The 26,639-nt window shown below is 34.7% G+C and overlaps 1 long non-coding RNA gene across 3 annotated transcripts in view; it reads right to left on the reverse strand.

Annotated features, from left to right (window-relative positions):
* The window catches only part of LOC150099349 (uncharacterized), a 163,269-nt gene that overhangs the window by 76,424 nt on the left and 60,206 nt on the right, over positions 1-26,639 (reverse strand). For all 3 annotated transcript variants that reach the window (XR_016549393.1, XR_016549392.1, XR_016549394.1), the window contains exon 3: positions 1,402-1,502. This is a non-coding gene — a long non-coding RNA (uncharacterized LOC150099349). The remainder of the gene's footprint in view (positions 1-1,401; positions 1,503-26,639) is intronic.

Below are 26,639 nucleotides of genomic sequence, written 5' to 3' on the forward strand. Positions count from 1 at the left end.
AAAGTTTTAAATTTTTACTTTGTCACACTTTGTTTTTCCTGCTCTGTTGAGCAATATTTCAATCTACTCGTGCGCTTATAGTGGCACGGACTGCAATTGGTCCATGTATTTGGAATTTCGAATGTAGACTAGGACTAATTTCGAATGTAGACTAGGATGCGAGGAATAGTTATGAAGGATTTTCAATTAATAGTGCGTTACGTGGTCTCGTATAGTTGAGAGAAATAAAATTCATTATTTTGTTATTTATTATGGTTGCAAATAAATAAAAATAGAGCACACAAAAAAAAAGTGCCTGAGTTCTAAAAACTATTATTTTGGTCCTAAAAATAAATGATAAATATCTCAACATTTGAAGGTTACGTTGAAAAATAATTTCAGAATTATTCATCGTTCATTTATGTATTCTGAAATGTTCATAATACTACAATATGTCAAAATGAAAAAAAAAAAAAAAAAATGTTGGCAAAAACATTTCGATTAGCTCTAGTATTTGTACGGGAAATCGGTCTGAGCATACGCCACAGGCGTTATAAACTAGTGAACAATACAACCGGTGCGATGCTCTTTTTTGACGTAATTATGAAACTAATTTTATTTCCCAGCATTCTTAGCGGCATGTCTTATGTCATACTTTTAACGCATTTCTCTAATTGTTAAGGCTTTGCTTCCGTTTCTATTTAACATACAGATTCTTAATTCATTTTATAGTTAAATGCTTGTAACTTCCAAAGGACCATTTATAAAATAAATATTTTAAATGAACGTTCTAAAAATAGACAATAATAAATTCCTATATAAATATACAGTGATAAATGCATAGCACTTTGAGTCATAAAGAAAACATTCCTCGGTGAATTAATGCGAACAAAAATGTATAACATATCTTGTATAATACATTTTAAAATATTTCATCTGAACCAACGACTGTGAGCGTTTTAATGTTTCTAAAAGAGCACACACCTTCAAGACATTCCGTTAGTCAAAGGAAGTCAAAATCCAAATCCACAGGTTCTACGCATGACTTAGCACGTAGCGGAAACTCGCCATCTCTATAAAGCCTGAAGAAACGTTATTTACAGAATGCATTAAATAATCTCTGTAAAGAATCTCAGTAGAATCAGCTCTTGTCGGATGGCCATTAGATACCACATAAATAACTGAAAATGACCAAATAATAGCCTTTCTAAAGAAGACCGTCATACCAAACTAAAAATCATGAATTAAGTCATCATTAATCTAGCTAATCGAAGTCAAACTGCAAACAATAACAACGTTCGCTAATTTGTTCATTTGACTAATTTCCATTAATTGAATTAGATTATATTATGATCCATTTATTACGTTTTGACATTATTTTATTATTTCTATATGACAAATACGTTTCTAGGTGTAACAAACCTGGTGTTTCGTTCACATTTATGCTCGAAAATGTACATCCATTCGCTATACGTGTTCCCGCCAAATTTCACTCTTGCTTTACACGCAATCCAAAAGATATCCTGCAAGCAGAAGAAGGTAGCAATAAGTTCTTTACAGTAAGTTCTTTATAATGCATTTCTGTTAGTTTACTGAATTTGAAATGGGCAAATAATAATAATAATAATAATAATAATAATAATAATCAATAAAGCATAATATACTATAAAAAATATAGTATATTCTATTCAGTATTCATAGAATACTGAATAGAATACTTAGAATACTTTTAAAAAAGTTGAATTTAGAATAAAGTTTTATTTATGATTATTTTTTTAAATTTTGGTTACAACAAAATAATGGCAATTTTCACTGCTATAAAATCGTGCGTTAGTCTTTAAATACGTATTATTTCATATTGTTCAATGTCCAATAACAATGTTCTCTGAGCCAAACTATACGTCGTTTTTGGTAAGCATAAAAAGTGACTTACTGACAACTACGGATTCTTGTAGGCGTCAAGAGTCGGCCTTCCTCGAAAAAATTTACCACTCCATCATCAGATGGCCACTGTTAAGGCAATTGGAGATATGCTAAACTTAGTTAACCTAAATTAAGAATGTGTGAAGCATGTGTGCCGCATATCAAAATTCTTTTAATTCATTTAGTAGTCTCATCTCTCATAATTTCTGGATAACAACTGCTAGCTTGTGCAACAATTTTACAAGCCGAGTGATCATCGTAATAGAAACAGATAATTTTGTACAGTCCTGAACAAACACAATGGAAGACTGATGATGATCGGCACTTAGAACAGCTGCTCTAACTGATCAGTTGATATAAATATTCAACCCGTGTGTGTGTGTGTGTGTGTGTGTGTGTGTGTGTGTGTGTGTGTGTGTGTGAAGTTGCATTTCTTTATAGTTTTTAATGCGAAATTCCTTCTGAGCTCATCATAGACATAGTACACATATACAAAAAATTTAAGAAACAGTCATTACAACGTATATTTGTTTATATATTTATTGTTGTTTATTGCAAAGATACAAGGAGTTTTAATTAAGTGAATGTCTTGAATAATGACAGGTGTGCAAGAGTGGGGAGGAAAGATAACAAAAGCGGAAGTAACTAAAAATTATAATGATTCGACATTAAAAGAAGAATTGCTTACACTATAATTTCATCTACAAGCAGCTGGTCCTGCTACTTCTTTTGCATAACGATGAAACAACTGTCTTCTAAAAAAAAAGTATATGAACTATAGGAAAACATGAAAACCATTTTAAAAAGGCAAGCTGAGATTTTCAGTTGATAAAATGACACTACCATTTTAATTATATTCCTGTATGCTAATACAGGAATATAATTATAATACATGTAAATTATAGATAATATTATAACTAGCTCGTCGAAAGAGCGGGAAACATCATGAAAAGAAAAACCCGATAGTTAGTAAGAAGTACTATATTTTGCTGGTAATCAAAAACTTGATGCTTTGCTGTTAACATTTTCTCTCTGAGATGCGTGCAGAAACCACGTTTTGCTGTAGAGCATAAGGGATAAAGTAATATAGCATCACATTTGTTACGACAAAATATACGTTTACAGTAGAAAATCGGTTTTCGAAAGAGAGAATGAAAACATATCACCTATTTTTCGCTTATTCATATATGTATCCTAGAGACGGGCCTGGATGGCCTAACGTATAGCGTCTCCGATTTCTATTCCAATCTACAGGATGGAAGTTCGAATTTCATTGTGGCATGAATGTATTCCTTTAGGGAGTAGATGATTATCATCACCCAGTATATGAGAACGCCATGCTACTTATTGGAGCCCTGAAGATTAAGTGGGAGATGATTTTCGTTACGCTGCGAGAACAAATCATGCTTATTTAGAAGCCCGAAGCGTCTTTAAAAAATACTGTTTTCTTTCAAGCCCAGGGTTCCCGGATTAGCTAACCTTAGTACATTTATGATGCTTAGGTGATATAAACTTTCGTGCGAAGTATGGAGTAACATAAAAAATAAATAAATAAAAATATAGCTTGCACTATCTTTGCCACAAATTGCTTTAGTACGCATTATTAAATGAATTAATCACGAAAACTCTAAACCGTGCACTTAATGAGTATTCTAATTCTCTCTCTCTCTCTTGCATTTCAGAAATAACGTATGCTCATTTTATTTCGTTTTATTCATACCTTCTTCGCGAAGTGATGTGCTAGGTGATTTTTATTCTTCTTTCTCCTTCTCGTAGCATCAAGGGCTATGCTAACCAAAGGAAGGGAGCAGCCGATGCAAAGCATCCGGATTCTCGAATTTTCCCACATTAAAATGTGCTATGTTTCCATTCATTAATTTTTTAAATCATCCGAAAATTCTACTCTAGACACCAAACATGGAACTTTTTTTCAAAGACGCTTCAGCACTCCACTAAGAAAAGTAGTCTCATATTGGGGGGAATGAATATCATCTGCCACCTAAGGACTTTCCCAAGACTCTATATATTTTAAATAAAATGCAAATTTACACGTTCTTGAAAAATAGTTTCGATTTATAAATAAATTACATGTTATTAAATAACAGTACATGAACTAAGTAACACTACTACTTAGAAAGTAATTTCTAAGTAGTAGTGTTTTATATACAGATCGTGTACACGTATGTAGTTCAAGCAAATAATAAATTATTAATACAAAACTATTATGTTTCATTGACATAATTTTAATTATATGATAACTGATTATCATTTTAATAAAATCATTATTTTATGATTTTATTAAAAATACCAATATAGCAATCGGTGTCATTTTTCGCACGCACGACGACAAAGAAAGTCCTGGTCCAGAGGAAACATTAACATACACTACAACACTACACTTAATAAAGGAACGATACAATCTGGAAATAACCTTCTCTTTGCATCCGCCATATCTATTCATCTGATTTAAGCAACGAACATTGTGATTAATTACTTCATACTACAAATCGAGCATCTCTCTCTCTCTCTCTCTCTCTCTCTCTCTTCCTATACTGTTTTCGATAAGCTTATGTGGCTTTCTTGGGATCCTTTTCATCATAACATCTCGATCTTTTTTTTACTGTCAGCCGCAGTTAATTTTGAGCAGCCTAATTGTACCGCAAGAGCACGAATTAATTGATGATTGATCTGGCGGCTATGATAACGCCTATCCAGAAATCGGTTTACTGTACGCAGTGTTCAATTTCCAGTACACTATAATCATGTTTAGCATGCATTCCTTATTCTTTACCTTGCTGTCAGGAACACATTCATCATCAATTCAGATATTCACAAAAATATGGATGTCTAAATAATTCTTGCAACTAGTGTATTATGCCTTAACAAACAATAAAATTATTTGAATCAGTATTAGAGGAAGGGGAAAAAAAACAGATGGTAAAATGCGTTGTACAGTAATGTTACTTTATTAATAAAATAAAATAAGTAAATAATAAAATAAATAATAAAATAACATCACTGCAATGTTATTTTGTTGATATACTGCACAAAACAGTTCCAGCTGGTTGCCATTGTATCTTTTGCTATGTGTTTCTATTATGCGTCTGATTTGTTTGTTTCTCAAAACAATCAACAACTAGCTATTTATAGTTGGTCATCCTAGGGCAGTTCACGAGTTAAGCATTACCAAGTTCTACACTTAACACAAATATAATAAGTAAAATCATTAATTTATGGTATTGTTGTGGATGGTGTATTACGGTGCCATTGCAATGGTTGATGGTTTATCACATTCCAAAACAGCAGGGGAAAATGCTGGTCTTGAAATTCACACTTGCAGGAAATGATAACACTTGAATTCTTATCATTCAGGGAGTGAGAGGTGTGATTGAAGTCTAATTAGCGGAATAACGAATTACTGACCATTTAAAACTATATATTTAGAAATTTATGTACATTTAACCATACAAATACAACATTTATTTCACAAATGATATTCTATCTTTTTCAATTTAGCTACTTGAATACAAATTCTACCCTACGGTTCTTCCTTATGAACTGGTCAATAACATCGTCATAAAAAGTTGGTTGGAACTTAATTTTCCCAAGCAACACGCACACTTGTAAAGGCTGGCTGAAGCTCACTGGCTACAGCTACGTTGACTGCGTATGGCCTGTGTTTAAGCAGCAGAGTGAGACGAGGTGAAGGGAGCGGAAATGGCTATGCGCGTGCATGAAATCACAGTGCTGCAGCGAGGACCTGGAAGCTCCGATAACCGAGAAAGCCAAGGTAGCTTTGACTAGACGAGCAAGCATCGGCCTTCGATACACAACGCAAAGCTCAATTATTGCCGCGCCAGCTTAAGACGTCTTCTGTCTACAAAAATAAAAGCCTAAATGGAATGCTTATAAATGCATGCATTTATTAACAAATAAATATTACTTCTTTCTCAATTAATGAGCTTGCACAGCAACCATGGAGAATTCGTTCCTGCAAAACAGAAACTATTATATGTCAGCTTCTGAATGTGAGCATCATAAGAGAGCAGGAAATGCCAGTCCAGTCGTGATGTGTTCAGACATAAGTAGCCCGATGAATTTCATCCTTGAATTAAACGAGCTTTTCATGCTCCATATTTCCCTGTTGTTATGTATTTGATATCTCTGCAGCTACCATCTACTGGTAAGTCTCTTCATCCGACAAAGGCACCGGATGTTTAAAAAAACAAACAAGAAAAACATAAGGGTGATTCAACAGAGATCTGTAATAGCAGTTATTACAGAACTATTGCAGCCATTGAAAGTCACACTGAGCACTAGTCACGTGCTCATCCGAATTGGTTGAAGAATATCGTACATCCTGATCCTGACTTTTTTCTAGATAATTTGCAATATGAACTATGTTTATTCTAGTTTATTCTGAATGGCTGTATGTAGGCGTCAGAGTATCGCTGTATCACTGGTGCAAATGGAAATCACGAGTTTCATTTCTTAAATTTCAATATTATTAGTTTCTAATGATGAAAAATAAAATACGAATCGTCATCCTGAATTTGTGTCTTATTTGTTCCCACTGCAAACTCAACTGTTGTTGGAAATTACCGCCGAAACAACTAAGGCGATGAGGCCACTGCACCATTTGTGAGTTGCGTATATGTTTCTTGGCCGGTATCCCTATTCTGCATGATGAGAAACCCGAGTTTCTGAGAGAAAAATTCCTGACAGCATCTTATATGATGGATGAGATCAGCTAACTCATTCATCATCAACTGAAAAAAAGTCCTTAAAAAATCTTCTTGCATCCTATACAGGATGCGAAATCATCTTTTTAGCTAAAGGGCATCGTCGATAACTGAGCTAAGAAAACTAGCACGTTTAACTCCTTTTACTCTAGTTCATCGTCGATAAATACATTAAGAACTCCAATTTGTATTAATAAGAATAAATAAAAGGTACACTAAATTATTGTTCTGTTGTTCTGTTTTACGCTTACGCGCAGAATGGCAAACCGGACAGAGGAACACACGCAATATACAGATATAGGAGACTACGGGAATCCAGTTAAACCACTCTATTATGTTGGATCGGGTTTCGAAAGCCTGCAGAGCGACGTGTGTTCATCTGGCCTGTTTGCGGGATGAAAAACCAGAGTTTCTGGGAGAAAAAATCCTCCACCTCTTTTTAAGAATGGCTCACTCACGTTTGAAGTGAGTGAGCTGGTTTTATACGGAGGTGGCAGTTTTTTATGTTGTAAAAGTTCTCCGCGACCTAAATGGAATTCGAACCTAAGTCTTTCCAACAAGGGGCATCGTCGAAAGTAATTGAGATACGAAGGCTCCATGAAAAATGCAAAACTAATGTAACACTGATATTTACAAATTTTCAAGTCTTAATTCATAAAAAAGCAAAGCAAATTTATTTGCAGTTCAGTAACCTTTCTTAATTTAGATGTTACATCTTCCTAATTAATTATTATTATTACTATTTATTTGGCCTAAACATATTTTTGATAATAGTATTTTAACTCACATTTTAAGAGCAGTCTGTTTAAATCAATAAAAACATCGCATCGTTTATTAGGTTTTGCGCAGCGTTTATGAATTTGCGCATAAATTCGAGTCTTCTCACTTCAGATTGCCGCTGGAAATTTTCTTTATAAAAACTGAAAACCGTATGGTTTTCCACGCAAATTAGATGATGTATGTTTATTTTGATATTTATCGAATGGCGACAAGAGGTGAGAAAATGTATCGCTGAATTCGGAAAAATCTCGGTTCAGCTTAAATAAAATTCGCATATTAAAGAAAAAAAAATTAAACGATGTTCAGGGAGTCATCATTAATTTCAGCAAATCGAAAATGCTGTAGACCATAGCAGGCCTTCATGAAAACGAATAATCTCACTAATAAGTGTTAATCAACTAACATACACATACTGCACAAATCACCCAGAAAAAAAAAAAGAATGAAATGAGTAGGGAGGTGTTGGAACTCCCTTTTCCGTCGTTCTGTACAATTTCGACCTTCCCCACTCCGTGGGACTCCTTATCATAAGTACACAAACAAGCAGATGATACTTCCAGTTCAATAGAGACAAAGCATAATGATGGTAGAGTTTTCGCCCCATTAGGACCTGTATCTATGTTGATCATTTGCCTTGGGACCCTAAAACTGGTTTACACCTTTGCACAATAGTGGGAAATTGGTTTAATATTTAGTCCAAGAAACTCTTTCAGGAAAGCATTCTGTCTGAAAATCAATAAGATGTACGTCAACTAATAATGTGGATTAACCTTATAGGTTTCACTACTTCTTGCGAGGAGGATCGGCTGAGAAGTTCTGATAAAAACCTAGAACAAAAATGACTGGTTTGTGCAACAAGGGAAAGAGTTTTTTTCTCAGAGGATTGTGAATGATGCAGCAACGGTGTAACAAATGTATAACACTTCGTGGGGAATATGTAGAATAATGTATAAGTTACATAGTTCTACCTCAACTCCTTCATGGTGATTATCACAACTATTCAGCACACCCTTGTAGAATTTCATGGCTCCCAATCATTTTTTTCTGCTGAAGTTTTGTTAACTTTGCTATCTTTCCTTCCGTTTAATAATTATAAAATATTTAAAATTAAATTTGCATAATAAAATATACATCTTAATCAACTAACATACATCAGGCGACGAAAATCGCCAACCAACTAAAGACTTTTTCAACAAAGTCCACGCTCATAGAAGAGAAATTCGAACAGACTTCCTGCTGGTTGAAGAGTGAACACCTTATCTACTTGATCAATCTAGCCAATCGAAAGTCATTCGTGAAAAGTGCAAATTCCAGAAAAAAGGACATCACAAGTAGTTGATAATATTTCTGAGAAAAATTTAATTCTACATAAGCGTTTCAAATTCTTATGGGCACAATATTTCGTTGAAACTTTATATTCTCGAGAACAATAATCTTACAAAACAAATATCTCAGTACGAGATATTTGTTTTGTAAGATCTCATTACTAGAAGTTATGTAATATCTCATAACTAGAAGTTTTCTATTCCCTCTACAACCAACTTTCAGTGGACCTCTTAAGAACTGGATATGAGTTATTTGAGTTTTGCCAGGGCTTCTGAGCCCCTTAAGCTCTCAAGCTTCCCTTCCTTAAAGCAGTTTTGCTCAAATCTCGGAAGAAAATCCTGTACCGCATATGAGACCTGATTCATTCCCAGTTGAAAACTCTTTACAAACACACACCTTACATCAGTGATGGCGAACCTTTTTACCCAGGTATTTCAAACATCTTTTTTTTTTAAATATTGACGTTGTTGATGTGCCACTTGCATACATGCATTCTAAATTTAACTACTTAATCATAGATGGTGACTTATACATATCATATTAGGCTATTTATTTAATAGGACATTGATATACAATCTATGAATTCATATTATACAATTAATTTAATAAATTGAAATTACTGAAATTAGTCTTTTCATCAGAATACCAATATTTTTCCACATCCAAGGTGTGTTATCTGAAACCCTCAAGTGTGTCATAGGTTCACGATCACTACCTTACATCATAGATGGGATTCGGGTCTTTTCAAGATCTCGTCGTCCTTCCGTCTGCCGTTCAGTCTTTCACATTATGTGTACGAGATGCAAGATGCAACTCGTATTACGTGTGTGTTGCATCTAGTATCAGAAATTCGGTTGTTAGAATTATGATATTTTACTTGATGTATTTTTATAATAGGTTTCTTGTTTAATTAATTAAAAGCAAAAACTTCGAGCCAGCTGGTATTTAATTGTCTGTTATTACTTAGCGTTATATTATAGCAACTTCACATTCGACTTTATTATCATGCATACGGCAAAATGATTTTAAGGAATGCCGATGGCAAGGAGGTAACTGAATCAGCTGAAATAGTAGAATTACTAAGCGAACACTTTGAACACTTTGCAAGAGTATATCATCCAGGCTGTGATATTGCAGGAATGAGAGAACGAATGGCTGATATAGGAATTGAAGTGAATGAAATGGAGGTAAATAATATATTACAGAACCTTAATGTAAATACATTATGTAAATACATCTGTGGGATCGGATAGTATACCAGCTCGAGTCTTACGTGAAGCGGCAAAAGAATTGTCAGTTCCTTTGACCATATTGTTTAATTTAAGTCTCAGCTCTGGGTTAGTCCCGAGAGGGGAAAATAGTTCCATTGCATAAAGGAGGTTCCAAGCCTGCTGTTGCAAATTACCGACCGATCAGCATATCAGGAATCGTTGTCAAGGTTTTGGAGATATTAGTCAAGAGCAAAATACAGGAATGGATAGATGAAAATGGGATACTGTATGGAGGACAGCATGGTTTTGTGAAGGGTAGATCATGCCTTAGTAACTTGCTCACGTTTTACATCATAGTAAAACGTGATAGTATAATACAGTGACGGCTGAACTGGATAAGGGCAATGGATTTACAGTGATACTGCTGGACTTTGCTAAGGCCTTTGATAGGATACCACATGGAATTGTAATCAGTAAACTGCAGCACATGGGGATGGATATAGAGTTGGTGAGATGGATAGGAGGGTAGTTGATGGAAAGATATCAGAGAGTAGTTTATTCAGGAGTGGAGTCCAAAAGAAAGCCCGTCACTAGTGGTGTGCCGCATGGTTCTGTTCTTGGACCACTGCTTTTAATTTGTTCATTAATGATATAGGAAAGGATCTGATAGGAACTGTTCATTTATTTGCTGATGATGATGTAAAGTTGGGTAAAGCAACAGTGAATGCACATGATGTCAAGATTTTGCAGGATGATTTGGATAGATTGGCAGTCTGGGCTAATGAGAATGGATGTCAGTTTAATGTAGCAAAGCGTAAGGTTATGCATTTTGGGGTGAAAAAATTAGCAGCAGTATATCACATTGGTGGAACTGTACTTCAGGGGGGTTGAGGAAGCCAGAGATTTGGGTGTGTTGGTGGATAGGGAGTTGAAGTTTAGGGGGCACATAACAAAAGTGGCTAAATCAGCTCATCAGATCTCTTGGTTACTGAATAATGCTTTGACGAGAGAGATAAGCAAGTTATTGTTCCTTTTATCGAGCTTTGATAAGACCCATCTTGACTACTATATCCATATCTGTTCCCCTGGGTTTCTTCTTGACGGGGAGGAGGTAGAGAGGATCCAGGGGCGAGTGACCAAGATGATAGCTGTTCTATGGAATGAACCTTACGAGAACAAGTTGAAGATCTGTGGGTTGCGCACAGAAATTGGTTGATAAAAGGCGGGAAAGGCGTGATATGATTGAGACATTCAAATTACTGAAGGGTTTTACAAGATTAATTCAGAGGATATTTTTCAGAACAGGTCTGGCGATGGGAGAACTTGGGGCCATCCATGGAAACTGAGCAAGAGTATAGTTGGCAAGGGTGTTAGAACTAGGTTTTTTATTTGGAGAGTAGTGAATGAGTGGAATAAGCTGCCAGAGTTTGTTGTGGGTGCCATGACTATAAATGAGTTCAAAGCAAAGTATGATAGATACCGTGCGAATCCTGAATAGTTGTTCTTGATATGATGTTTAGGACCCACGATGAGGCTAAGGACTCCTTGGAGTTGCCCGTAATAACAATAATAATAATAGTAATAATAATAATGCTAAAGGAAGTACTGTTTATTTTATCGCCAAGATCCGCTGACAGGTGGTCTCTACTGACGTTTGTTGCTCACATAAAAAAATCACGAATCGACTCAGTGACAATTCCACATTAGGAAATGAGCAATTACGAAATGTGGTGATAAGCTTAAAAATGAATGAAAATTTAGCAATTTGTCACTTTTCGATATCACTGTAGCAGAAAAATTGAGAAAGGTTATGAATCATGCAATAAGTATATCTGAGAAGTTATTTTAGATTTAATTGCGACAAGCATTTTAAAAATTGCAACTACATGTTTGTGACACACACACACACACACACACACACACACACACACACACACACACACACACACACACACACACACACACACACACACACACACACACACACACACACACACACACACATCAAATTCCAGGCGCTTTGTGACAAAAACGTTTCACAATTCCTTACATCATTTAAATAGTTGCTTAAATTTTGATACATTTATTTTTATATGACAGTCAATTCAGAAACGCTTTTTTATTTTTATAAGAGAGAGCAACTTATATCAACTTATATATATATATATATATATATATATATATATATATATATATATATATATATACACATATATATATATATATATGTGTGTGTGTGTGTGTGTGTGTGTGTGTGTGTGTGTGTGTGTGTGTGTGTGTGTGTGTGTGTGTGTAGAAAGTAAATCCAGGTTTAAAATAGCTTGGTATCTTTAACATATATATAGCTTCACAAAACTTGCTACATCTATGGTTGTGCCGATGGACGACCCGGATGGTCGCTAAGGTGCTTTGAGGCAGGAAGGATCACAGTCTTCAAGAAATCAGAGTAAAAATAATGTTGTGGATTTTCAGTTGAATAAAAATAAAAAACAGAAAGAAGAAATTATCTATATGTTATTTTTAATTAGAATACAAATCAAAATTTTGAAATAAGCGTTACTAGGAAAAACTTGCAGTATTTAGATATTAACAGAACAAGAAATGTTAAAAAAGTATATCAATCCTAATATTTAATTATTTCAAGCGCAGTCTAAAGTTTGTACTCGTCATTGTTTATACCATGAAATTTCTGCTCAACTCTACATATTTTTAAAGATTAATCTATAAAATCAAATCAGATATTCGATAAAATTATCGAATATCTGATTCGGTTAACGAAGTTCGCTACGTTTCCATCCTCAGCAATTACCTGCATTCACATGACGTAGCGGATTATTTCCTCTCTTCCACACGGTCCACCGAGAACAAGTAAGCATTGATTGCTTTATGCAGACAAATTTTTTTATTGAAGTTTGACATTGAAGATAGACAAGCTTCATATTGAAAGAGTATGACTTTAAACGCTGACAATCCAACAACACAAAGAGCATATCAGTCGCTTAATTTACTTGCAATTAGCAAACTTTCATTAGTAACAACTAAAAAAAATTATGTTTGTTTGATGTTTGATTTGGTATTGTATGTATGTTTGATTTCGCTAAAAATTCTTTCGGGAAAAATTATTGTAATTATGTAACTGATTTATGAGGGAAATGTTTCGCTGTTTACATTTAGATCACCGAAGTGAGATTGACGTCTGTAACAAGTGTAATTAAAGCCGCCTCTGCACTTACTCAATACAAATCCACTGCTCTCTAACACCTGACTATGTTTGGTGAAATTTATTGCAAAACAGATTGCCTATCGTTGAAATCTATGCGTTTATTAATTATCTTACTGTCATTTGTAAATACTGTGATATTGGTCGATTTGTAGAGCCTCTGCTACTAATGGCTCGCAAAAAGTTAAGCAAGTTTGAGCGCGGTTAGTAGTTGGAAGGAGATCAATCGTTCGATGCTGTTGGCACACTCTCCCTCGATGAGTCTTCGAACTCCCTGGAGGTTTCACATAATAATAATAAATAAATTTTAATTAAGAACGGTTTCTCCTGGAGTTAAATATATTTCAACTAGGAAAAACTTGCAAACAATTCTTCCGTTGTAAACAATGCATACCCGAAAAATTAAAGTCATTTAAGATAATAAAACATTAATCATAACTCCTTTTTGACATTTCATGAGTTATCTTTTTAACCTGAAGGGTGAAACTCCACCTTTGGAAGTTCGATTCACTAGTCGATTTTGGACTACATCCAATCTGCGTACTCCTTCATTTCATTCCAAACTGGAATAAAATAGTCAATGAGGTCAGAGAGCTAAAAGGTGGGGAAAAAAAAAAAAAAAAAACTCAAATACAAATGCCACTAAGCAGCAAGTAAATTATCCCACTCAGCAGACATACCGCTAATAATAAACTTCACGGTAAACGACCGTGCGTTTCATACCTAAATGCAGCCTATTCCGCAGCGCGTGTCAAAGCCTAATTTCAAATAAGTCTAAAATGATTTATTACGTGAAATACCAACAGAATTGTATTTACTAATAGATACGATCAGTGATGTAATCATTCAAAAAACTGTTTTCTTTTATCCATGAGATGTTGAAAGAACTTCTCAACCGTGTAATGCTTATACTTCCAACTCCAAACTCGGAAGATTTGGGATAACGAAAGAAAAATTCATCGCACATTAAACAGAGCTGAAGCAGAGCAGGATAATCTGCTTCTTGAAATTTTAATCTCCATTTGATTAAATTCAATTCGTTTTGAAAATGTCTCCTGCAAAAATGTGAATATACTATCATTATGTAATTTGTCATCATAATGCTTCATAACATGGTAGCATCTATTTTACGAGATACGATATACAATATATAGAAATTATGAGAACATAATGCATGTATATTAACCGCCAAAACATATCATAGAATCATTAAATTTGTCATAATTTTATTTTTATAATTATTATTATTATTATTATTATTATTATTATTATTATTATCATCGTTATTATCATAGAAGTTGCTCATTATTTTGTAAAACTCTTCTTAATTCTAAACTACATTTTATTATATATATACATGCAAGATGCAAAGCTGCTTATAAGTCTCGCCTATAAATTATGAGGAAATTGACAAAAAAGAAGAAAATGAATTATTAATTTTTGTAAGGGGAAAAAAAACGAATACTGCTTAATAATAAAATTATATTTTTCTTGATATATTCCAAGTCCTGTGTCTTTTTACAAAGTGATGTAAAAAAAAAATCCAATTTTTCTGTTATCCTATCCTATCAAAAGGAAATTATTGATAATGAAAAGAAATGAATATTGACTATTCCAAATTTAAAATGGCCTGAAAAAGGATCGTTAATAATCATTTTCGTGATTTTTAGTGTGCAATTGTCCCCAAACTGTTGGACTTCATCCTCCGAATATATTAAAAGTAAACAATGCTAACGTAAGCATTTCTTGCACTGTAGAATAAAATATAAATCAGCATCTTAAAAACGGGCTGGGGAAAACTAGTTGGAAAGTTTTAAAATTTGAGGGAAATCTTACCCTGATGTTTTTTCTATAATTTTCCAACTTGCTCATCTCTAACGTCAGTCATGCAATTAACTAGATAACAAAAACACGTGTTGTTAAATTGGCGGTGAAGAGGAACGTAGTCTTTTGTAGTTAACTCTCCTTTTCAAAAAGACAATGAGAATTCATTTCAGCCAAACTGCTATTGTTTGCTCTTGTGAGAAAAAGAATAATGTCAATAGTGTTACTAAAATGATTGAACGTTAAGAAATGCACCTGAATTATATTTTACATACAAACACGTGGTGTGATGATGCAAACACGCAGACTAGTAACTGCTGAAGAAAATCAAACTGCTCTTTGCTTTTCATACCTCCTCCCACACCTACAACCCTAAGATGATGATGGTATTATAATTGGTATTCCATAAGTGTTGAAGTGACGATATTAATTAGTCGAAAAATGATAATACTTTTTTTTAAATCACAATTGCTAGTTTCTTTTTTACAGGTCCAAAGTCCACACACACACACACACACACACACACACACACACACACACACACACACACACACACACACACACACACACACACACACACACACACACACACACACACACACACACACACACACACACACACACACACACACACACACACACACACACACACACACACACACACACACACACACAAAATCTCTATTTTACAGGTCCAAAGTCCACATACACACACTTTTACATTAAAACATGAAAAAAAACTGAAGTAAATTAATTGCAAGTTCTTGTTTCTCCTTCGTATTTCAGTCTCTTCTCCCTGAGCGAGAAGTTGCGAGAAAGGTTAGAAAGAAATGAGTTCAAACCAATAGATTACGGAAACTAAATTGTTATGAGATTATCATAATACATGCTAGAACAGTTTGGGATGGAAACTGGTTGGAATTATAGTCGCACTAGTATATTTGGGTGCAAAAAACAAAACCTGGAGAGCACCTCCAGGTTTTGTTTTTTGGAAGGAAAAACAAGTTTCTGGAATTCTCCAAGAGTTCTTTTTCTGCCCAGCCGAAGAGCATATGTTTATAGCCTTCCGTTTGTACTACATACATCGGCCACTGAATTAGAGTTTTTTATGCAGTTTTGAGTAAACGTCATTTCGCAGCGTATATGCAAAATACTTGGTCAAGTGCATCACCACATGTTCTAGGCAATTATTTAAGAATGACGCTGTCAGTAATCGTCAACAGTGTTGATTACAATGGGAAAAAAACAAAGGTTCTTTCGAAGCTCGATAAAAGGCTTATTGTAAGTGCTGCCCGTCTAGCTGGGACACGATTTTGAAAACAGTAGCAGAGCTGACCGGTTTCTCAATTAAACAAGATTAAACACTCGGAAATATTCGTGTTTAATCATGGAAATATAACCCGCATTGCTTGTCTAATAGGCTGCGTAACTGTGATCCTAAGATAATCTGTCAGGAACAGATCGCTGTCGTCTGAGATGGCTTGTACGGATAAACAGAACTTCCTGTGCGGAGCAATTGACCAAAGCATTTAATGAAGACTGCTCACGATCCATATCTTACCGAACTATGCGCAGAGAATTGAAGAGGATCGGTACTGGAAATCGTATGCGAAGAACCGGAAGGTTCATCAACAGTGGTGTTAGGAACACCATAACTGGACACTGGAAAAAAAGTCAGCGGTCCGACGAGTCACGGTACACCTTGTTCTGTACCAATGGTAGGCAGAAAGTTTATCAGGAGCCCCCATGAAGCAATAAACCCAGCTCTGCCTTGTAAACACAGCTCAAGGCTCAGAAAGTGGTGTCATGATGTGAAGCATATTCTGTTCGTACGGAACGGGCTCGCTGATATTGTTGGAAGGTTGAGTGTCCTCTAAGAAATATCTGAACATTGTTGCCGATGAAATCCATTCTACAATGTCGACTTTTAATCCAGCATGTGACGGTTGTTTCATGGACGCCAATGTACTGTCCTTCCGCAAGAATTGTTCAGCAGTTCAGTGAGCATTACAGCGACTTCCACCATCTTCCCTGGCCACTAGAAAGCCCGGATCTGAACCCTCATTGAGAATGTATGGGACATGTTAGAAAAACAGATCTGCGAGCAAAATCCTCATCCATGATATGAGCCAGTTAAAGTCTGGTGAACGCCTAGTATGTTGTAGACATAGATGCAATCCAACATCTTGCAGAATCTATGCCAAACCGCATTTGTGCTGTAATTCGGGCTAAAGGAGATCCAACACGGTATTAAATAAAAGTTTCTAATTCAGTGGCCGGTATGTGTATAAGACTCATAAATAGGATTTCTTGAAGCAATCGCGTTATATGAATTAGGGATTCTTGAAGTAATTTGAATGCTACTGATAACCTATAATACTCCCTCTAAAATATTATCTATGAAAGCATGTGTTTTTAAAATTTATTTTAAAAGTGTTTAGATTGTATCATTTAGAATTTAAAATATATTCCTAATTATAACAGGTAGATGCGAAAGTCTAGGATTCGAATTGCTTTGGCGATCAGAGAAAACACGTGATATACATCCACACCAATTTGGATAAAGTGGGCAGAGGTTGCATCGATATATTGAAGGGATCCGTCCATATAGCTCCCACTACAACTCTGCTCTACAGATATATAAGCACTCGGCATGAGAAGGAAGTGTATTTGATTTTATAATTTATAGTTGGGAAGCAGTGACTGTACAATACATTATCTGTCCAAAAATAAACCGAACTTTTCGAAAATAGAAGAAACTAGTGGCGCCACCTGTTGTATCTTTTTGTTGTCGGAAGCGGCAACCTTCATTAGTGTTGTGTCAACTGTTTATCACATTTATTTCATTAGAAGCCGAGTTATAGTGCCAAGAGTGACAGTGTGCTTTGACGAACAGTCGGAAAATGAGTTTCAAACAGAGAGCTGCGACTGACTTTTGTGTTAAACTTGGTAAACGTTTTTACAGAAACGCATTAAATGCTTCAAAAAGCATACGGTAATGAATGCTTATCCGTACTCAAGTTTACGAGTGGTTTAAGCGATTTCAAAGTGGTCGTGAGACGCTTGAGGACGATGAAAAGCCGGGCGTCCAAAAACTGGACTGAACGAAGTTAACATCCAAACAGTGCGTGAGTTCATCAAAGAAAACCCAAAATCGTCCGTGAGATTGATTGAAGATGAATTGGGGATTCCAAAATCAACTGTGCACAACATTTTGACCGAGACTTTGAGTCTTCGTAAATTGAATTCGCGATTTTTTCCACACAAGTTGACCGACGACCAAAAAATGTATCGAATTGAACACTGCAAGGACCTCATTAAAACCGCTCGTAAGGACTCAAACTTCCTTGAAACGATCGTTACTGGTGACGAAACGTGCTGTTTTGAGTATGAGCCCGAAACAAAGCGCCAGAGTGCTGAGTGGAGACCACCAGAAGAGGGGCATCCGAAAAAAAGTCGCTTGGAGAAGTCAAAAGTAAAGACAATGCTGATTTGTTTCTACGATTCCAAGGGCATTATCCACAAAGAATTCGTTCCTCCTGGCCAAACGGTCAATGGCGAGTTTTATCTCGAAGTTTTGAAGCGAGAATTCGTCGCGTACGACGAGAATACGTCGCGCGAATATCGTGACGACCGACTGTTCGTCAAGACACACTGTCACTCTTGGCACTATTACTCGTCTTCTAATGAAACAAATGTCATAAACAGTCAACACAACACTAATGAAAGTTGCCGCTTTTGACAACAAAAAGATACAACAGGTGGCGCCACTAGTTTCTTCTATTTTCGAAAAGTTCGGTTTCTTTTTGGACAGAGGTGTACAATACTACTGACTGAATACTAATTTAGTGATTAACCACACACACACACACGCACGCAAGCACGCACGCACACACACACACACACACACACGCACACACACACACGCACACACGCACACACACACACGCACACACACACACACACACACACACACTTAAACGCACGATTTTTGAAAATTTCAATTCGTTGCAAATTTGCTTGTTTTGCGGAGAAAAACCTGTTTACACGAGAAAGAAAACCCGCCACCTAGGTGTGAGATCGGTTAACTCTCCTTCAACTGAAAAAAGTCAATGTAAAGATTCCTCGCATCATGATGATAAGCGAAACGCATGTCTTTTCTAATCGAAAAGTGCATGCCCCCCCCCGCCTTCTTCCAATTTTGTTACAAAGGTGCTAATTTAATGACAGAGATAAAAATGTTTCTTTGATTGTTTTCTAACTTGAATTAAAACTGAGTTATCGTAAAGAGCGTTTTACTTCCCGTAAAACAGAGAAAAACCAGTATATAAAAACATAGCTGTCACGCATAATATCTACCACCTTGGCTTTAACTACTTCAGCATTAATTCTAATCAATCTAGTTTGAAGATTGACATTTTATTATTTCATTATCAGTAAGGTAAGTATAGCAATAAAAAAATAAATAAAATAAATAAGGGTGTGTTAAATATTGGGCTGCTATAAACGCTTTTTGTCCATGTCACGTTCTCGGTACTATTACTTGTCTCCCTAAAAGTTTGCGTATTAACTGTCAGCTTCTATCTTTGAAATGCTTTTGAAAGGGCTTTTGATACAACAAAAATGTTTGTTTACAGATTCTAAACGTGTTTAGCACTCAAATAGCTTGAAGAAACTATTAGACAATAAAATAAGCTATCCCCACTGCACCATTCCACTACAATACAATTTCTATAGTTTGTAGCAAGTCTAAAATAATTTTCCATCTTCCCATTAATTTTGATGAAGTTGGTGCATATTAGGTGACTGATATAATCTTAATAAAATGATTACTAATAGGTTTTTAAAAAATTAAAACATTATTTATCGGATAGCCATCCAAATTTGTAGTTAGATTGTTTATAGTCGTTCTTCATTAGTTAGCAGACGGGCGGTGTTGAAGGGGAGGGTGGGGATAAAAAAGCAAAATGCTGTTAACTGCCAGCTAGTTCCTTCTATCGAAACGAAACTTTTTAGTAATGTGATGTCTGTTTTTAGTGCGAAAACAGGAAATTGCAATTCCTTCCGTTAAAACAAGCACATGTAATTGCATAAACAGGGCGTAACTGTGCTGATTTTTAAAAAAAGATAATGTGTATCCTACTAATATAGTGGTTTGGATCTTGCTGAAGTTGAAGAATCACTGATGTAAATCAAATAAGCCTCTCCCCTCATTAAAAATAGGACTTGACTACTTTATTGCATCACAAGCGGTCGCTAATACAGCTCAAGGTCATGACACAAAAGACGGACGCTGAGCTACGTGCTGTCTTGTATCACCAGTTACTGAACATCCCAGCTCCGCGGAAAATTACTAACACACACACACACACACACACACACACACACATACACACACGTATTCCATCAAGGTGTGAGAGTGTTGTCCCCAGCATAAAGGCAGAAACCTGTCAACAAACTGACTTATTACTGTCCGCGTGTAACAGTAGTGGGCTGATCAAATAAGTATTTATAACCGTTCTTAAGTAGTAACAAATATTGGTTTCGGACTTAACGGCTCCGAAAGTAAATATTAAAGTATAGAACGTAAAAATTAACCAAGAAATCTTACGTAATTTGCTAGTGGAAAATTACTTACTGTTTATTATGTACGCTCTAAGAAAGGAAGGAGAAGAAATAAGCAGTGCTTTTCAAACATTTTTCCGCTCGAGTACCATTAACAGACAGTATATAATTACGTGAAGCATAGAGCATCCGTTTTGAAAGCAACCGGTAGTTATTATTACAGTCTATCATACAAATATTACTACTCTATATTCACTTATTAATATTTCATGAATATTAATGAAATCGCTCACAAACCAAACGATAATAAAAACAGGAAAGTATGCAAGCCACCTGGTGGAGGAAACAGTGTTGTTGTTGTTTCTAAGTATCATAAATAACGTGAATGAGAAGGTATAAGTAAATTACAGACGTATCGAAATTATTATTTATGTTTTTTTTTTTAAACTTCTGAAACGTGAATGTTTTAATCTTTACAAGGATAGGATAACCAAATAAAGCATTGACGCCAAAGCATATGAAAATAAAGAAATAATGCAGCAATATCTTTTTACATTTTTGTTTTTTTACGTAGGTCTAACCATCGAATCAACGAACTAGGATTCCCATTCGTCCCGTTTTTCCCGGGACAGTCCCGTTTTTTATAAAAATGTCCTGAGTTAATTTCAAAAGTCCCGCTTTTTTAAGTATCCTTCAGGAAAAAACGAATAAACGGGTTTTATCTAGTTTTTAGTACCAATTTCTATTACAATGTTGATAATAATAAATTTTATTTATTTATTATTTATAATGATAATCATTAGTATTATAAATAATATAACTAACTAATGATAACTAATGGTAACTAATGGCGATGTTCTTTTTTCCCATGCTTCTGTTATAACAGTATCTTACTTGATCAATACTTTGCGTGTTATAATTTTTATCGTTTTCTACCCCTATAATGCTGAAACGTAAGTGCAGTATTAATAAGAGAATTTCCTTTCATTAAAGGTGTAGATGAAAATGTGGAATGTACTTTATGTAACTGCAAATTTTGCATTCGCATGGTGGTCGGTCAGACGTAGTCAACCACGTGAAAACGAAAAAACATAAAGCTGCAGTATCAGTAATTTTTTAATTGTGAAAACCAAGAGTGAAAGGGGAAAAGACTTATCACTGGCAGCGCAGGAAGCAAACCTTCGCGTATCACACAGCGATGCATACCACAGCTTTAACTCCATGGACTGCACAACAACCATTGTGGAAAAAAAAAAAAAAAAAAAAAAATGCAACGATAAATTCACGTGTTCGGAAACAAAGTGCAAGGCAATAATAACCAATGCTATTGCGCCATTAGCAACAAAGCAGATTGAGAAAGAGCTAAAAGAAGTTCGTTTGATATCAGTACTAATCAAACCACTTCGACATGAAATTAGTGCCTCTGGTCATTAGATACTATCATCCAGAAAAAGGTGTGAAGGTGAATGTGTTGGAGTTAATTCAGATGGTGAAACTTCAGAACCTTTATTTTCTTATGTGTTGGAAGTGTTATAGAAGTTAGATCTCCTGAAAAAGGTTATTGCTATATTAGCGGATAATACAAATACAAACTTTGGTGGAAAGAAGAGAAAGGGAAAGAATAATCTGTACATCAAAATGCAAGACAACACTGTGAACAATTTAATTGGAATAGGTTGCCCTGCACATGTGATACATAATGCTGTGCAGACTGCTTCAGATTGCTTACCTATTGATCTTCAGTTAATAATTAACAAGATTTACCACCATTTCCACATATATTGTGTACAATTTGAGGAACTCAAAATCATTTTGTGAATTCACAAACACAGAGTATAAAACTGTTTTGGGTAGCAGCAAGACAAGATGGCTCTCTCTTTTGCCTGCAATCCAGAGGGTTATTGACATGTTCCCTTCATTGAAGTCATATTTTTTTCTATTGAAAAATGTCCTATCACTCTCTAAATTTCTTTGAAAATCCACTTTCAATTACACTCCTTCGTTTCCTTGCCAGTCAGTTAAAAACCTTTTATGATACTATTAAATGTATTGAAAAGCAAGATATAATAGTAATTGAAGTGAAGGATGAAACAAACAAACTGGTGGAAAGGATTAAATTGTAGGAAGGCAGAAAAGTTTCTTACAACTATTGTGAGAAAACAGTTGCAAGAATTAGAAAAAGAAGGAAACATAACAGTTGAAAAGTTTGAAAGCTATGCATTAGATTTCTACTGCACCTGTATTGAATATATTCAGGAGTGGTGTACACCATTTCTCACACCTCTTCAGTCTATGGATTGGATTAATTTGAAGGGGAAAGGATCCTGTGACTTGGAAGAACATACACGAAAGCTACATATTCATGCAGACAGTGTCGCCAAGTTTTACTGTAAATGAAGACTTATTTGATGAGTTTGTATGTGTGAAAAATATTGTGAAAGCAAATTTGAAGTGTAGAGTGAACAGAAGGATCAAAGTGTCAGTGATAAATAGTGTGAAATGTTTGCTCATTTTACAAAGCAGAGTATAAATTCTGGGAGCAATAATGCCTAGTTAGTTTTTGTTTAGTACTGCCAGGAACTAATGGAGCTGTTGAACATATCTTTTCATTGATAAATGCGCTCTGGACAGATGAAAAAAAAAAACAGACTTAAAATTGATTGTAAAGACATATTTTAAGAATTTCTCTTGTGCTGAGTTCTATGATCAAATATCAAAAGAAAAAAAAATTCTTGAACAGGTCTATAAATCTGATAAATATTTTTCTAATTAAATATATTTGTGATTAATAATCCTTTTTTAAAGTGGATTTAATGTTAATGTATGTTTATAGTAGTATTTAATTTAAAGTGCAGCATATATAATAGTTTTATTTTTGGTTTTCTTAACTTTTAACATGTCCCGGGTTTTTTAAGTAAAAATTTCAGAATGTCGCAGATTTTAGTAAAACATTATGGGAACCCTATCTTAGACCCTTTTTATTTTTTAGTATCTGTTTATAATTGATGTGGTATTTAGAGAGTGGTCAATATGTGGTTATCATTTATTATTATTATTATTATTATTATTATTATTATTATTATTATTATTATTATTATTATTATTATTATTATTACGTGACACCTTGAAGGAGTCCAACGACTCCTTGTATTTATTTGGTAACGAAGTCGTTGAATTTCCTTAACATATTGAAGTTAACATGTTGGAGGCGCCACTACTACCACTACTACTACTACTACTAATAATAATAATAATATTTAAAACTTTTTATTTATTGATTGATTTCTGAAATATTGACACAATTACAATAATCATCTTTAGTGACATTCCAACTTGTAATTTTTACAAAATTCATCCCTAAATGCTGCTTATGTGATTCATTTTCTACATTGCATTTCAATTAAAATTTTGATATTAATACTTTTTTGCATCTATATTTACAACACGTGTTCTTCTAATATTAACAATGAAGATTACACACGGAAGTTTTGAATAATGGATAATACAGTAATCCCTCGATTAATGGGTCCCCGATTAGTACATCATTTTTTTTCGATACCCAAATTCGATTAGTGCGCCTATATACATCTTAAAAATAAATGTTACCGATTTTAAAAATTTTCGATCTATACATTTTTTATGGCTAACTATTTTAAAAAATCACTCACCAGAATGAAATAATTTAGTTACCGATTTAAAACATTTTACAAATTTATTTTTAATGGCATACTACACTACTTCCATGAATACTTATGTTCCAAATTTTTACCGCCAAAATGTATGTCGTTTACTATAATACACCCACAGATTCGAGACCCTTCGACACTTCTGCGCATGTCAAAAAAGAGAATCCATTTCAATAATAGGGTAATCAATCCGTCTTTCTGGGATGAGTTGTTTATTATTACACGTCGGAAAATTAACTTCTCTTTTATGATCATTGTAGTTTTTAAAGTGGTAACTATTTTGCTTGTACAACAGTTGGGAAATTTTATCTATAAAGCACGTGATTTCGCGTGTTGGCGACCAATTCGTACGTCCTTCATTTCTTTCTACCCTTCAATGATAACGTACAAGAGTTAATTAAATCTCATTCTGAAGAACTGAGTGATTCCGACCTGCTAAATTTAGATGCACAGCGGGAAGATCCCGAAGAATATGAAGAAAATTTAACCACTGATAGTGAGCCAAAAGAGATTTCACAGAAACAATTTGAAAATATTTTTCGTACAATCGAAATTTTTAAGCAGCAATGCTTCGAGGCTGACCCTGATGAAGAGAGAAGCAGTAAAATTTGCAGAAGAGTAGAAGAGGCAATAGGGCCATGCCGTCGGTTGTATGAAAAAAAGAAACAAAATGCCCGCCAAGCTACGTTAGCTCAATTCTTTGTTAAGAAGTAGAATAATAAATTTATATTCTGAATATGTTTAATTGTCTTTTAGTTTCATGGTTTTCCTTTAACTAGACCCTGAGACAAACACTAATTCCTTTATAAAAAAAAAAATAATAAATAAGGGTCAAAAAAGAAATCCGAGGAACGAATTATACATTTTCCCATAGGTTATTATATTCGATTAGTGCGTTTTCGATTAATGCGCCTGTTTTAAAGAATGCATTAGGCGCATTAATCGAAGGATTACTGTAATAATAATAATAATAATAATATGATAATGTCTCAGATAAATTACATACATATGATTATTACAGATGATTATTACAGACATTTTTTACATGTTTACACGTTATGTATAAAATAACAATATTTCTATTTTCATCGTACAGAGTATTTACATATTTACAATTAATGCATATTATATTGATGCTCTGTACATTATACTGTACGCAGTTTAAGGCACATTATTTCTTTTCAATATTTTTTTTTGGATATAAATTCATATACTTTTTTTTTTAATATTTGTATCTTCATTATTATAATACACCGTGACTATTTTGTTACATAATTTGCAGTCTTTGATTATGAGGATTACGTGTGGATGATTGAGGCGGATTAATCCCACCTACTTCGAAGCTTGGGTTAGCTTTTATGAAGAGAGTGGGATTAGCGTTCAAGTGATTTATGTTGTTGTTACTGTTTATGATGGGATGCAGGCATTGGATGCTGGTGATTTTTGATATGTATATTAGTGTTAATGGTATATTAACTTTGTTGGTATATTTTCCAGAGTCCGTTTTTTAATGTTCTGTAGTTGTCTATGTTTTTAAATTTCTTGGTAGGTTGTTGAGTAGCGTGGGTATCTGATGTGATCTCACCAAAGAACCGTATGAGTTGTTAAAGGGTGCGGGGATGTAGAGAGTTGTTGTAGGTCGTGTTATACGATATGTGTCTCTGTTGTTTCGATAGGTGATGTTGAAGTAATTCCTTGTTAATGTCATGTAGTGGTTCAGGTTTTTAATGCTCAGAATTCTGTGTATCGCCATGTGCTGGTCGGATATTGGTTGTTCCGTGTAAGGTGTCCAAATCACTGTTGACGCAATTTTCCTATGTAATGTTTCTAATTTGTTAGGTGGCTGTTTGATGTGTTTGCATAGACTGTTATACCGTATCTAAGTAGGGATTCGCAAATACCGTGATATAGGAGTTTTTTTATGTTGGATGGAATAATGTATTTTACTTGGAAGAGTTTTGCTGCGATGATCCGGAGTTTGGTGTGTAGGTATTCTATATGTTTTGTCCATTTAAGGTGGGAATCTATATAGAGACCAAGGTATTTTGCATGTGTTACAGGTTTGATTTCGGGACATTGGCAGGTATTTTTGTTGTTAATGCAGCGGTATGTGTGACAGTGTATCGATAGTGGTGCGGGGCGTATGATTCTTGGGTTGTGTATTATCAGCATGTGTGTTTTGGTGCCGTTAATTAGAATTGCGTTTTGGTAGAAGTATGTTGTGATTTCATTTAGGTCTTATTGTGCTTTGCAGAGAGCCGTGTTGATGTCTGTGTGGATTGCTTGTAGTGCGGTGTCATCTGCGTACTAAATTATTTGAATTCTTATGGCCATGTTATGAACATCGTTAATGTATATGTTGAATAGAGTGGGTGATAATATG

This window comes from Typopeltis vanoorti, chromosome 14, assembly GCF_054136105.1.
Source record: "Typopeltis vanoorti isolate ZY-2024b chromosome 14, IOZ_Tvanoo_1.0, whole genome shotgun sequence".
NCBI lineage: Eukaryota > Metazoa > Arthropoda > Arachnida > Uropygi > Thelyphonidae > Typopeltis > Typopeltis vanoorti.